The sequence below is a fragment of the Thunnus thynnus genome, chromosome 1 (genome assembly GCF_963924715.1).
Source record: "Thunnus thynnus chromosome 1, fThuThy2.1, whole genome shotgun sequence".
Taxonomy (NCBI): domain Eukaryota; kingdom Metazoa; phylum Chordata; class Actinopteri; order Scombriformes; family Scombridae; genus Thunnus; species Thunnus thynnus.
The window spans coordinates 20204229-20219183 of record NC_089517.1 but is presented as its reverse complement, the minus strand read 5'-3'; the positions used below and the strand labels follow the sequence as shown (position 1 = coordinate 20219183).

Here is a 14955-nt window from a genome sequence, read left to right as displayed (position 1 = left end):
CTCTAAATGACTTTTCACAGGAGACGTGACTCTGTCATATTATGAATAGAAAATTATACAGCAGGAAGAGGCGCAAAAAGAAACTGACGGGGAGTGTTGGCATCACGCCTCCTCTAAAACCTGCGTCTGGTTGTCAGAAATGAAACAAAGAGGAAATAGGAAAAAGGAAACCATTATTTACCCAAAGGTGGGTTTGCAGTCTGTGTTTGGCTGCACATGATGCCTTTAATTCACTATACAGCTATAGCAAATGTTGACATTGTGGGCTCTATTTTTGGCAAAGTGGAACTTGTGTGTGCAGTCTTTTTTTTCTTGCCCTTGCCCTTTTGGTATTGTAGTGATTCACCATGAACTTCACTGTGCAGAAGTGTGTCAGAGGAAATCAAGTGATACAGTGCAATTTTGGTGTCAACCGTCACCAGGATTAGCGCTTGCATCACATGGAACTGAAATGTCACTGCTATATTTTAAACTTTAATTCTTTTTGTTAATCTTTGTCAGCACCTAACACATCGCCATAGGCTTGCAGTCTATTTGTTATAGTTCCTCGTTTGTCTATTTTAATTATTGCTGCAGGAAAGCAAAGCTGTAATGCATCTAAATGGTAGTGCTTTTTCAAACACTGACACTCAGACTTAATTTTTTTGAGAATCAATTTTTAAAAAATCAATTAAGGAACATATTTATGTAATTGGTTTTAATACATTGAATTAACCTGTTCTTTTTACTTTTACTGTCGATTGATGGTATTTTCTCACTTCATCTTATTTTGCAGGGTTTTACTATGGTAGGAATTTTAACACGTAATATTGCACCTTTTTTAAAGACGGGGTTGTAGAGAAAAGAGAGCAATGGGGTTAGATGGTGTATGCTGATTTATAGCAAGGCCAGAGAGCAAAGCCCTGAAGCAGCAAATGCAGTGCTTCAAATAGAGATTGCCGGTGGCCTTTGGTGTGATCGGTGACCCAAGGTGAGGCACTTAGTGATTTATCTCTTACATAGCCCCTCATCTCTCTTGCTATGTGGTGGGGCAGAGCAGGCTAAAACACGCAGCACCTCTCTCTGAGCTCTGGCCCTGGCCTTGACTCTCTGACTGGCCCAGGAACATAGCCTAGTCTGGACTGGAAAGCATAGGCCACACAGCCCCGGCACCTCTGGCAGTCAGGGTTAGCAACATACAGATGATGGGTCAGAGATGCAGGTCAAGCTGGCAGACCTCTCAGCACTGCTGGAACGCACCCGCTGAAACTCTGTTATACTGTGATTTTATTGTTTTTGTTATCTTTGCTTCTTGAGCAACGGTGGGCGTCTTTCTTCTTTCCTTGCCGCCATTCTTTTACACACGCTTACGCATACACTATGCTATGATCCTTGCTCCCTCACACACACACACACACACACACACATACACTTGCTGTGCACACCTTCATATACAGTCATGAACACTCTCTGAGCCCCACAGCTGTCTAAAGCTGAGGTTTGCTAATGAGGAAATGTCTTCTCAGTTGAGTGGACTTGATGCCAAGAGGAAAACCTGCAGAATCAGCCCTACAGCTTCATCTGTCCTCTCTCTGGTAAATGTATGTGTGTGTATCTACTGTATCTACACACATACACAATATACACATGTGCTCCCTGCGTGTGTGTGTGTGTGAGCGAGTGTGTAATCCAATGTGGGGGAGTATGAGCAGTGTGTATTTGTGCATACGAGACCAAAAGAGAGAGAGAGAGAGAGAGTGTGTGTAAAGCTCGACTCCGCTCTTAACATATGGGACTTGGGCTGACATCTCCCATGCCCTGGGATCCTTTAGGAGCAGATTTAGAGTGATTTTCAGTGCAATTATACCTGCCAGCTTTGACTGGTAAAGTTGCCCTCTTCTTGGCTCATGTCTTCATGCTGGAGAGCAGTTCCAGTAATGCTGAGGAGACTGGTGCTGGGGCCCAGGGCCAACCAGCCAGATAAACCAGAGGAAGAGCCTCCTCTCTCTGTGACGGGCTGCAGTCGCCCATTGCCAGGATGCTGCATGGTGCCCAGGACAGGAAGCCATTCACAGCCAGTGGAAGGTGATAATGAGCTCCTGCACTGAGTGTCAGTCACCACTGCGCCCTGTCCTTGAAATCTGCGAGGGTGTGTGGGTGTGTGCACAGGGTGGGTTTGGTGGCACAATTGGTGAGGCCATGTGTGGAGGTGCAAATGACAGCATTAGGCCACGACAGGTTATTAGTGACCTCTGCACCTCTAAATAGCTTCTACTCATGTGTTAGGAGCGGGTAAATGCAATTTTAGAAACAAAATTGTTAAATGAGATCAAATGGATGGTCCTCTATCTGTAATCGATATTTAAAGATATTTGACATTTTCCTGCATATTAGAAAGCTTATGATCCAATCACTGCATGTGCGAGGTGGTTGTCGTTTCTGTGTGTGTATGTCATTTTCCTGACCCGGACCCCAGTGACCTCTGTCTGGGGCCAGACTGCTGTGTCTTCAGCACCATATATCAGATTAGCCATAAAATCCTGCCCTGGCCCCACTCTGCTCCACACACTAGGAACTAATGAGAGATGCACTATCAGCTGCACAATGAAGCCACTCACCACCTCCAGTGGAGTAGCCTGGGTAATAAAGAGGGGAGGGGTGTTGAGGACAATTTGATCCCTTACAAGAAGTATATTACCACTTCAGCCGCCGTGCTCGTGCGGCGTCCATTTTACCTGTATCAAGGTAGATGGTAAACGCACAGGCTCATTTTCCAGGTGAGAAGAGGTTCTGCACAGAGACTTGAGTACTTCGCGCTAATTTCACAGATATTTCACAGGAGCTCAGAAGAACATTTTTGTGTTGCAGTGGTGTTTCAGGAGATTAGGAGAAAAGAGTCTCTGCCTGGCTGTGGAGGAGCTTTCTGCGTTGTCTGCAGGGGGAAAATGAGACAGGGCTGAGGCAAGTCAGGGACAGGAAGATTAAACAAAGGTGCTGTATTGGTGAGGAAGCTAATCAGAGCCAGCCTGGTCTGGGAGGGACAAGTACTGTTGCGCGTGCACACACACACACGCACACACACACACACACACACGACACATACACTTGTTTTTTGTCGATGAAGTTGAACAATCTAATGTAAAGCCAAAGGGTCACATTCAACACTAGGTGTTTGTGTGTAATGGTGAATGTGTGTGTTTACTGTCCATAGTATATGTTTATCGTCATCTAATAAATCTTTATGTTCATGTTAATAGTAGTTCTCCTACTATAATTCCGTCCATGGTCAGTAAAATTATTCTAAAGGCCTCACGCCTCATCTTTGCTTTAGCATCAGTGTGCTATAATGTGTAAGATCTGCATGATGGATATGTTGATCCTTTTTAAAAGCACAGACAGCCATATGCAGTCTACACAGTGTCAGTTCACTAAGACGTTTCAGGGAAATGATGCAGGGTCACAGGGTGCTGAGATGAAAGCTAGATGTAACACATGTAATGTGATTTCAAAATGTGAAGATTATTACAGTGAAGTTTGTAAGTAGTGCCACTTATGAATTCCTCGAGAATTCTAGTTGAGAGGAGGACTGAATATCAAACTCAGTACTGACTGAAATGTGTCTAAATGTAGAAAACTGTCAATGATCAAAAGTTGGCAGTGAATGCTTACTCAGATCCTTGGACTTGTTTGCTTATTTTGTGGAATTAGATATTTCAGGATCTAAATCAGGAAACTTATGTCTAATTGTAGACATTACTTTTAGGCAATTTTTTAACAGTGATGCATTAAGCAGTTTGGGGTTAAAATATATTGTTATTTTCTAAAGTAAGGTGTAAAAAAGTATTTTTTTTGTATTGGAAACACAGGTTATTGGCACTGATATTGAAAAATCTCAAGTGATACCCAGCTCTAGTTAAAGAGCAGTGTTGTAGTTGCATCTGCAGTGTTTGTGCTGTGACACTAGTCTGAGATGTTGACAGTGAGATAGTGACTTACCTTATCTACCCTCCACCTCCCCGCTCCACACACCTGACACCCATCTCTTTTGCACACAAACGCACGCGCACATTGTGTAGTGATTGGTGCTCCTCTGGTCAGTGCATTGCATGTTGCTGACTCTTAAAAAGCACCTCTGCCCAGATAAATAATAGAGCCAAAAAGGCTTTCTCCTGTCGCTCCACGCCATCAACTCCAAACACCAAAGTTGACAACTCAGCTGTAAGGTGTCCATTATCTGCTGTGGACACAAGAGTTGAGCAGGCTCATCCCGTAGGGGCCACACATGTTAAAGCATGGAATAGCATCCCTAGGCCCCTCTGACAGCTCACTTCTTTCTTTGCCCTTTACAGTCACAGCTAAAGCAATGTGAATGTAGCAGAGAGCAGACCCATACATATTAATATCCTCCTCTGCTCAATGTCATGTTTATCTGTCAAGGTCGTGATTAGGATGAACTGTGATCAGGTATGCTATGAAACTCCCTCTGCTGCAAACACATCTAGACACACATAGCGTTCTTTCCCATCCTTCCATCAGTTGTTAGGATCAGATGTGAGGAGCTGCTGGCCAGGTGAGACCAGCCGGTCATCTCAGCCGCTAGCAGCCCAACTCCTGAGGTGATCGGCTGGTCAACGTCCGTCATCATCGCGGGGAGAACATGATCCAATGAACTCTGTACAGCTCTTTGGTAATTTACCGCTGGCTCTGATGTCCCCATAGCATTTTGATATATGATATAATTCCTTTTGGAAGATAAATGTTGGTCTCACAAATGAAATCTAACAATTGTAGCTGCCACATTGGTTTGTCTGAATGTAAAGTGAAGCTTCATATTTTTACTGGATAGAACAACAGTGCTGCCTCCGGGGCTCTATATGTACCGATATCGCCACATTTCAATAAATATAAATGTATTAAAATGAACAGATCAATATGTATTAAATTTTGTTTTATTTTATTAAGATACATTACAGTCTGGATTCTTATAATAGGTACGTTACAGACTGAATAACATAATTTACTGCATCTCACTGTCAATAAAGTTATTTTTATGTGAGAAAAAAAGTGTTACTGCTGCTGTTCCAATTGCAGAATTATCATACTGCATCCTCCCATCCTCAGAAGTTTGTACTCCTTAGTTGAACTTTCCAGGTTCAAACTAGCAAGTACGCAAGTCTGAACTTGGCGTACTTGGTATTGAAAAAGGCCCTATGTCAAATTAGCTTCAGTCAAAGCCCAGCACACTTCCTGGAGGCTTGGTCGCCACATGTGGACAATTCCTGTATCTGTCGTTTCAAATTAAAACCCTCTAGTGTTCCATACATGGTCCAGACATATACTAGGTTTTGACCTAGTCTTGTTCTAATATCTTCTGGCATTAAAGCAGTAGCTCATAATGAGTTCTGATAAATTAAAGGTTGTATTGTTCGGCTGCCATGGCTGTCCTTGATCAGGATGCCAATTACGGAGGGTAATTTTCCTACTCTCCCCTTTTCTTCCATATGTTCCTAACAAAAGGAGGTTTCTGCAGGGTGGATCAAGTTGACACATGGTGACAGATTCTTTTATAAGTCTTTTTTTCCCAATAATATTTCAATGTTATGATGGCACTTTCTGCATTTTTAATAAATCTTCCCCCATTTTGTGTTCTTTCTTTAGGGGTAAAGTACAAAATACTGCTTCTTTGACTCAATTGAAGATGTCACCCAAGAATCTTTAACGTGAATAGAATAGTTTTGACTCTCCCTATGAGAAATGACAGATGAGGGCACAGTCTATCTTTATTTGTGTAGATGTAGTCAGACAAGTATGCCTCTCTCCTAACTAGTGCAAGTCTAAAAATAAGTAAATAAAACTAACATGCTCGGAGGCAGGTGAAGGGAGGGAAACCTCTGCTTTTTTCCATAAACAATATATGAGGTGCTTTTTGCAAGTCAAATCCTTAAAGATTTACTGCCGGCTCCGCTCTCAGTGCTTTTTAAAGAGCAAGACAGCGTGCAACAGAAATGCTGGGAAACCTAGGGTGAGGGCGACAAATAGAAAATGAAGCACAAAATAATAGTTAATGGATAATATTTAACTTGAAGATTGCAAACATCTCCCTGCCCCCCTTTGTCTACAGTCTTTTTACAAGATTAACCAGATGTTCATATCTACAACTTCTACTTTGGGAATGCTCAAATCTATATTGCCTTCACTGGCCAGCATGGAATCACCCAGAGTCTGCGTGATATCTCCTCAGTTAGAGAGTGACCAGTAATTAAGGTCCTCAGATTCCCACTGCATGTTATTGCTTTAACAATCTCCAGGGTAAGATGCTTTTTGACTGCTGGTTGTGCAGTGACCTGTGCACATCAAGCTTTTCTCTGTTTATTGGGTTGTCTTCTTTCCACACTAATGGCCATAGGGGGCTGAGTCCAGGCTTCACCTGACCACTGCTCACAAAGCCGGGTCTCTGGAACCGACAAGCGAACGGAAATCACATTAACCCAGCCCGAACCAAAAGAAAAGCCTACATACGCTTGCACAAACATTCTAAACAAAAACAGGAGAATCTCACTGTTTTCCCCCTTCATCAGCAGCATGTGTCAGTTTGGTTCATTGTTGTTTACTGGTGTTTCATGAAGGCCGTCTGCCACCCACACCTCCTTCCAGAGGGCAGTAGACAGGCACCTTGTGAGGACACTAGAGGGCTGAAGATGTAAAAAACCCTGTGGGTGATGACAGTGTTTGACCTCTTCAGACAGTGAATAACATTAGTAGTTGTAATGGTGAGGGGATAATTTACAGGATTTGGTCTTGTCATTCATCTACTTTACGTTTGGTTTTTCAATCAGGTCAAATGATCTGATGGCTGTTTCCATGTCCGGTAAGAATCTAGGCTACTGCAGTCTGGCACATCACATCCAGCCCGTAGGCTTAAAGAGGAAGAATTGAAGGTGAATTAAAGCTAAATTAGTTATCACGGCAGTCATCTACTGGCAAGATTTTTTTTTTCTTGTTAAGATTGTGGTTGAGTTTTTTAGGTGAGTCTCCATGTCTCTCATCTTTCATCTGCGTGCACAGCTCTGTGTCCAGGAGGCATCTAGACTCATTTCTTTTCTACCCTTTACATTGCACCTCATCATAGACTCCCCCCGACTCAACAATGCTGTGGAGAATAAATCGACCATATTTCAGCACTGATGCTCCCTGCCCATTCCCAGTCCTTCAGAGGGGAGGGCAGTAGCCCTGGCAGTTTGTTGTTTTTATTTAATCGTCCCACTTCCATGTCATATTTTCTCTCTTTAATTGATGCCCATGCCTGTGTTGTTGCCCAGTGCACCATTGAGAGGATGCTTTCTCCAAACAGGCCCTTATCTTGCTCTAATAGGCCTGGCACTCCTCTGAGGCCTTCAGCTGTGTCAGGCCACTGCTGCCTCGCTGCGCCTCCGGTTTGAACTGTTGCCGTGTTGCCCATTAGTTCTCTCTCCAGGCCTCACTATTCCCCTTGCTCATCCCTCTGCCACCCCACCCCCACAGCCCCACAGCCTTCCCAGCCCTATCTTTCACCTCTGCCTGCTCTACTCCCCACACCCCAATGTTTCATCAACTTTAATATGAGCATGCTTTCACAGTAAACATTTTTCTTCTCATTTTTCTCTGCAGCTCCCCTCCGCAGGTTTGGTCCTGTCTAGGTAATTTGTGTGTTTTGGAGGTACTTTAGGCCATGTGCCACCCATCACATTCTGCCCTCTACAGGAGGTCTCTTTGATAAAGCCAGTGTGTTGGGTGCATGATTGCATCCTACATTACATTTAGGTGACATGAGATTTGTATTTATATGACTTTTCAGCATATATGAATGTGTGTGCGTATGTGTGTGTGTATGCTTATGTATGAAAGTGATTGCCTCCATTCGTGCACACAAGTTGGACACAAAGATATACAGGGAAATCTGAAGTGTAAAATGTATGGTACTGGACTTGCAGGCCATGTTTGAATCAGAGCCTCTGCACGCATTGATAGATTGGCAAAGCAGTTTGTTCTACCAAATTTAACAATGATATATCATTATCACAACTTCGGGGGAAATCTATAAAATCAATGGGCCTGCCGGTGGAGCAGGATTAGTATTACTAACACGCTGAGAGAGTGTTAAAGTGCCCGAGTATGGATCCCAGTTGTGGCTTGGATCAATGGCATTTGTGGACACTAAGCTCAATAACAAGCCATCCAAGAACTGGTTAGAAGAAGAAAGAAATAGATGTGAAAAGCAAATTTGCTGGTAGAGAAGCTAATATCCTGTGCGCGCCTGGCTGAACATGAGCTGTGTAGCTGCTGGCGGGTGAAGAGGGAGTAGAGGGCAGGAGAGGAATAGATTCCACCGCTGAAAATGATACAGATACAAATGTAGCTGTCATTATTGATATTCCTCCATCATTGATATTGGCAGACAGGGATGAAGAATGTAAAATACATTGATCTCAAAGGGTGGGAAAAATGTATTGAGTGACACAATTCGATTTAGATATTGAGTGTTTTCAAAAACGGCAACTGATGCTGAAGAGGTTATTGAGAAAACTGTATAACGAATATGTTTGAGATTTTCTTTTTTTGAGGGAGAGATTCTCTTTCAGATAAGAATAATCATTGACATCCCTGTTTGAACAGGGCAGAGTGAGATGTAGAGCTCTCTTTGCATGGATGCTGCACGGCAGAACAGCGAGAGGTGAGGCAAAGCCACCATAATTGGATCTGTAAAAGTCAAATTTCCTGTTTAGTGGTGAAGTCTTGAAAAGATGACAGAGAGTGTTGTTTTTAAAGGATGGGGATGTCTGGCCACAAGTACAGTGTTATTTCATAAAAGCAATGGCAGGCCCAACAAAAACATATATTTTCCTCAACTGTGAACAAGAGGACGCAAAAACTCAAGTTAGTACTTGCTTTATTGTACCAGTATCATATTGTTCCACAACAGAGATCAGAACGACAGACTACACCTCAAATATGCTTTGCTTTTTTATTAAAACTCATATAAATGCAGTGTTTTTAATACATGTTAATTAAAATATTTGAAAAGGGTAATGATTGCATAGATAGGTATAATATGTTTTATTTTAGTGTTGAGAATGTTGAGAAGACACAGCTATTAAAGGACCAGTGTGAAGGATTTAGGGGGATCTAATGGTAGAAATGGAATATAATATTCACAACTATGTTTTCATTAGTGTATAATCACCTGAAAATAAGAACTGTGTTTTCGTTACCTTAGAACTATCTAACTAACTAACATGTTGCACCGCCATGTTTCTACAGTAGCCCAGAATGGACAAACCAAACATTGGCTCCCTTTTGCGTTTTTTGCAAGTTTCGCGGCTACCGTCGGTTTTCCTACACGCTACAGCATGTGCAGATCTCAAACAACAAACAAAAAACAGACAATATGTTAAAATATATTGGGGTAATGCTTCAAATTCAGATGACAATGTCTCAGGGACAGTTAATGGCCTCATGAGAGTTGTTACGTGTCAAAAATACTGTGTGTGTGTGTGAGGTGTGTTCAATAAATGTCAATATATATAATTCGTAGGTATCCTTTGACCTTGTCTGCACACTTAGTATTACCATATGATGTTCCAACCCAAAGATGAGAAACTGACTTGCAGTTCAATAGACTGTGCTGAGACAAAAGACACAGAGAGACATAATAATTAGAGAATATTGTTTTATTAAGTTATATTGTTATGTGTACATTGGCTCATTGTTAAAGCAATGTAAAGCAATGACCCTCCTCATATTGTTCTAATGATGAGTTTTCTACAACTACCGCACACACATTACTGCACACAAGCTATAGTTCTTATTTGCAGGTAGAATTCATTTTCTTCATCTGCCAAGATACTCTGAGAGATAAACAGGACATTTTCTTTCTGTCAGTGAATCTGATTGCTTATGTGTTGTTGCTCTGTGATTGTACATCCAATAGTGGCCGGCTTTGGCTCCAGAAGTAACTGTTGGCAAGCAGGGAAAACTGTGATCAAACAACATCACTTCCCTAAGAACACAAGTGGGCCATCTATACAAAGGGCTGACGATAACAGCAAGACAACAACCCAACTTATTGGTTTGGAGGAAAATACAAAGGAGAGAATGATAGATTGAGCGTAAGGGGGAAAGAAGAGAGATTGTTCTTCTGCACATAAAATAAGGCCAGATACAAAAGGGAAGGAACAAGGTAAAAGGCAGATGAGATATTGTGCCAAGAGGGGGATGTGTGAAAAAATAAAACGTGAAATATGGACTTCTTCTGATGGGGACAGTTTGTTTTTACCTCTATTTTGACAGAGATGAGAGAAAGATGGAGAGAGACACAAACAGGCCATAATTAAACAGCCTAATGAGTTTGTGGCTCTTTTGAAGACTGTTTTTAAATGGAGTCCTGGTTTTGTGGTTGAAAATCTTCTCTTTCAGAGATGTCAAAGAAGTTTCTGACAGAGCAGTTATCACAGCATGTCAAATTGCTCCAGCTCAAGAAATAATTTGGATTTTTTTCTTTTCACAGAGTGCTGCAAAACAAAAGCCCCCCTCTCCCCCCCTAATTTGCCTTGGCAGGGTCCCTCTGGGTGGGGGGTCCGCATGGACAGAGAGGGCTTTGCCAGTGTATTATAGGATGAGGAGGGGTGAGATGAGTGAGTGTATGTGTGTGTGTGTGTGTGTGTGTTGGAGGTGTGTACATCTGTGTGTGATGGGCAGGGGGGTGCGGTTGCGGTGGTGGTGGGTGGGGGGGTGCAGTCGCAAGCAATTTTACCCAAAATGCTGCAATTGTCCTCAAGATTGAACAGTGCAGAGCGGTAACGCTCATTTTCCAGTCTATTCATTATCTCCTCTGTATTTACTTATCTTTGTCTCAAAAGGAAAAAAAATCAGTGTTAAAAAGGGGCCCTTTCATGTGGAGAGGGTTTTTTAACAGAGCTTTATGTTCTGACATGGTTGAGTTAAACTAAACTGTAGTTATGTTATGAAAGCAGTATGAATAGCAAATTAGTACTTTCTGCTTTTCATTGGTTTTATAAACTGTATTAGATCCCTGATTTTTTCAAATTACATTTCCCTGCAGTCTCGTATAATGCCTTCTTTTGGATGAAAATTCCAATTTTGTGGTGTCAAATTAGCTCAAAGAAAATTACACCATTATTCTGGGACAGAAATAATTATATACTGTTTTTACAACCTTTGCCATAAGAGTTTATGATTTTATTTCTCTTTGAAAATAAATCTCCTCATAAATGATTCATTCTTGGTGAGAGATCATCTGACAAGGAATAATAAACCAGTACTAGCTGAGGCGTATTTACATTCAAATAAATGCAGACAAAGGAAGTTCATATGAAAAGATATTTCTTCTGTGTTTGCAACACAATAAAACATACTTGTCATTGTCCCTCTCAATGACTGTCAAAGCTGATTTACAGGTTTGTTTTTCTTGCATCTAAGAGTTTGACACAATGTCACCGTTGCAGATTCACTGAGAATTTCTTTCTGTGTCACTTAACTATACATGTAGATACTGTGTCTCTCTCTGATACTAGGGTGAGGAAACTGCTTATTTTGTGCTGCTGCTTAAGTGTAAACTTCAGTAGTTCAGTGCTAGTTACACAGATTGCCAGCTGTGAACATCTTGCCAAATGATGTGATAAAAACAGATCATTAATAACAGCTTACTTGAACAATTTAAAAAGTATGTATAGATATTACATACACTTAGCCAACTCAGCCTTATCATTACATCCACAAATAAGAAGGGAGCCAATTTGGGTGAAATCCAGATACCAATTTACAAAACCTAAATCAAAGAGTGTAATGTCTTAAATGACACATCAGGGAACACATAAACATGAAAAAGTACTCACTAAGGGAAGTGTACTTGATTTGTAAGTAGAGGTTTGCAGCATTAAGGAAATTGCAGATTTTATACAGTACATTGACAACAAATGTAGCAGATTCATGATAAAATTAACCTATCTTAAAATTAATAAATCTTTAAAATGCTTCTCACCACTGTGTAAACCCCAGACCAGGCAGTTTGCAATGTATATTAATTGAAAATAACCTTGACCTATTATGCTAAAAGGTGTGCACGAATACAATGAATCTAATTACAATTTCTTGCACTGTCACGTGGTGATGCAGCTCAGTGGGAATAAGCTTCAATGTCAGAGGATGTTAGAGTGTGCTTAGAAGGCCTTGATAAAGTAACACTGCTGCACTACAGATACAATAAAGTCTGTGATAGAAATAGCTTGAAGAAACATCTCCTTAGGGTACACCTACAGCTCTTACCTAGCTCTTCAGGAGGAAAAAGTCCTATAAAGTATTCTCAAACAATTGAGCATAATGTTAGTTCAGGCAGGCCACAAGGTCAAGCTCAGCTGACAAACTCAGCCTACATCAGCTGATAGCAGCTGATCTCAAAGCCAGCCCACATCAGCTGATGGCTCAGCTGATTTTCTTCTATGCATTCAATTGGCAAATCTCATACAGGGCGCCTTATTTAAGCTGCTTTAGTCTGCCTACCCTTGCTGCTTCCTCTGCAAGCCACCTTGCAACCCGCCTCTACCCCAGTTCCTCCTTTACATGCTGTGTCTGACTTAATCAATGTCATTTCTGTTGTCATTGTTACCTGCTCTGTTCTGTACCCAATGGGGGGTCTTCACTGCTGCTCCCCCTGCCTAAGACTTTCCATGTACACACATGGAAGGGCAGGGAGGTCCCAGAACAGTGCCATACCGCCAAATATAACTTACTGCAGATGGCAATAAAAGTTTTCTTTGACTAAAGTGGTCCGGACTGAAATAAGTTTTTTTTTTTCTCTCTTCCAACTTAATTACTGATATTTCTTTGTAATAGGTGCCTGATTTGAGGGAGATAATTAGGTGGGATATTGAAGTGGGCCTCCAGGGGGCTCAAGTCTGGTGGATCAGGAGCAAGAAGATGAGGGGAGACACCATCTTTTCAAATTATTCTGGGGGGCCAGTGCTCCCAAGCAGCTTATGCAGCTAAGGCTTGGTAATTAAATTATAATTTAACCTGCTGAGGGTGGAGTGGCAGGACTGGACCAGACTGGGGGTGGAATGGCACTGGCAGGATTTACACTTAATGAAATAATAAAGCAACACCAGCAAGGTATCTGGCAGTGAAGAAACAGACACACCGCCACTTGGCTCAGTGTTTATCCACTCTTCAGGGTTGGGGGAAGGTTCAAAGCTAACGAGTGGCTCTCACTTCATCTCTTGCTATGTTCTGTTGTTGAGTGCAAGTTAGTGTAGTGGGTGGCTCTGGATTTCCTTTTTATAGTTTTATTTTTTTCATAGATATTTACAGTACAGTATATGTTTGTTTGTGTGTGGTTTTGCTTAGATTGCCTACATTGTTGCCTCCTCAAATTCAATAAATGATTCGTGATAAAGATATTATATAATGTGTATAGGAAAGATGTATACAGTGTACCACAGTTAGTACTGTATATAGCTGTTAATCTTGAATTCTGTCCAATAACAAAATCTTTATATGGACATAAATACAGAAAAGCAGTCAGAGATTACATGTATTTGTTTTCTTTGGTTTGTGCTGATGACTGTATTTTTCTATATTTACTTAGCTGCATTTTGCTAAGGGGTTATGTTTCTTGGTTTGCATGCTAATTATCTGTTGATTAATTAAAGTCTCTCCACAAGGAACCTTAAAGTGCATGTAATTAAAAACTAACAAAGTATAGAGTATCCACAAAACAGCTGGCTTTCAAACTTAAATAAGCAGTAACTCATGTTGAGAACATCATTTGTTCAAAATAAATTGATGTGTTGACTGGTTTGTATTGTACACAGGTCATTGCATTTAAAAAAAAAAGGATTTTCCTAATATTTTAAAATTTTACCCAGTGTCTATATCTTCTTTCTATATGAATTACAGGTCAGATAAGTATATCCCCCAGTATCCTGATTCTCACCATACTGGGATTATATACAGGCAGAATGTAACTCACTCACAATCAGTAAGTCAGCTTGATATATTAATGTATATCCATAGTGTTTTACAGGAACACAAGGAGAAGCCAAAAAAAGAATTAAACAGCAAGAACGTGAGTGAGAGTGAAACAGACAAAAAGATTTAAAGGGGGATGATGTGAGGAGAAATATGGAATCCACCTTCCTCCATCTCTGCAGCTGCTAAGATGGATGCCTCACAGTGGAGGGAAGAACCATGCAGTGTTCCTATAGCTCTGCATTGCCGCAAGCTCATTACAACCCTCCCCTCCAAAATCACTCCCACCCCCACCTGCCCCACTCTCACCACTCACCCGAGCCTAAATCTGCCCCCACCCCAGCCTCAGCCCCAGATCCAGCCCCAGCCAGCATGACAGACAGGCCCAGTTAACAGTCCCTGTAAGCGGGGAAAGAAAGCCGAGCAGAGAGGTAAAATGACTGGACCGCAAATGACAGGTGTAGTTAAAATAGTGAGGCGCAGAAAGGCTTGAGGACAGAGAGCTGGGGCGGCACTGTAATAAGCAGGATGAAGGAGCTCAAGCATTGCCTGAGTTTTCCTCTCTCTTCCACTAACATCCTTCCTCAGGCAAACAAAGGGAAAATAAGAGAAAGTAAACTTTTTCCTTCAGACACTTCCTCTCTTCATTCATTTTTTTTCCCTCTCATGTCAGTCCTGCCTTGCACCGCTTCTTTTAAGAAAAGCTAATGAAGCATTATTGACATAATGCAGGATATTTACAATATTTAAGAGTTTTAATAACATGCTGTGTGGCAAGGCTGCTTGAATTGTAAATGGGCAAGAGGAGGCCATTTTGTTTGGCCCCCTTTGGACTCATTTAGATGGACACAGGAGGGATTTGCCTCCACTGCTGATCTGCATCTATTTTCTATGCCTTTCATCCATTTTCTATGTTGCCTTTTTTTTATCACCACCTCTCCATCAGATCCCGTC

The 14955-nt window shown here is 41.5% G+C and overlaps 1 protein-coding gene across 4 annotated transcripts in view; it reads left to right on the top strand.

The window, feature by feature from the left end:
* The window catches only part of zfhx3b (zinc finger homeobox 3b), a 346552-nt gene that overhangs the window by 72050 nt on the left and 259547 nt on the right, over nt 1-14955 (top strand). The gene's annotated exons all lie outside the window — the stretch shown is intronic.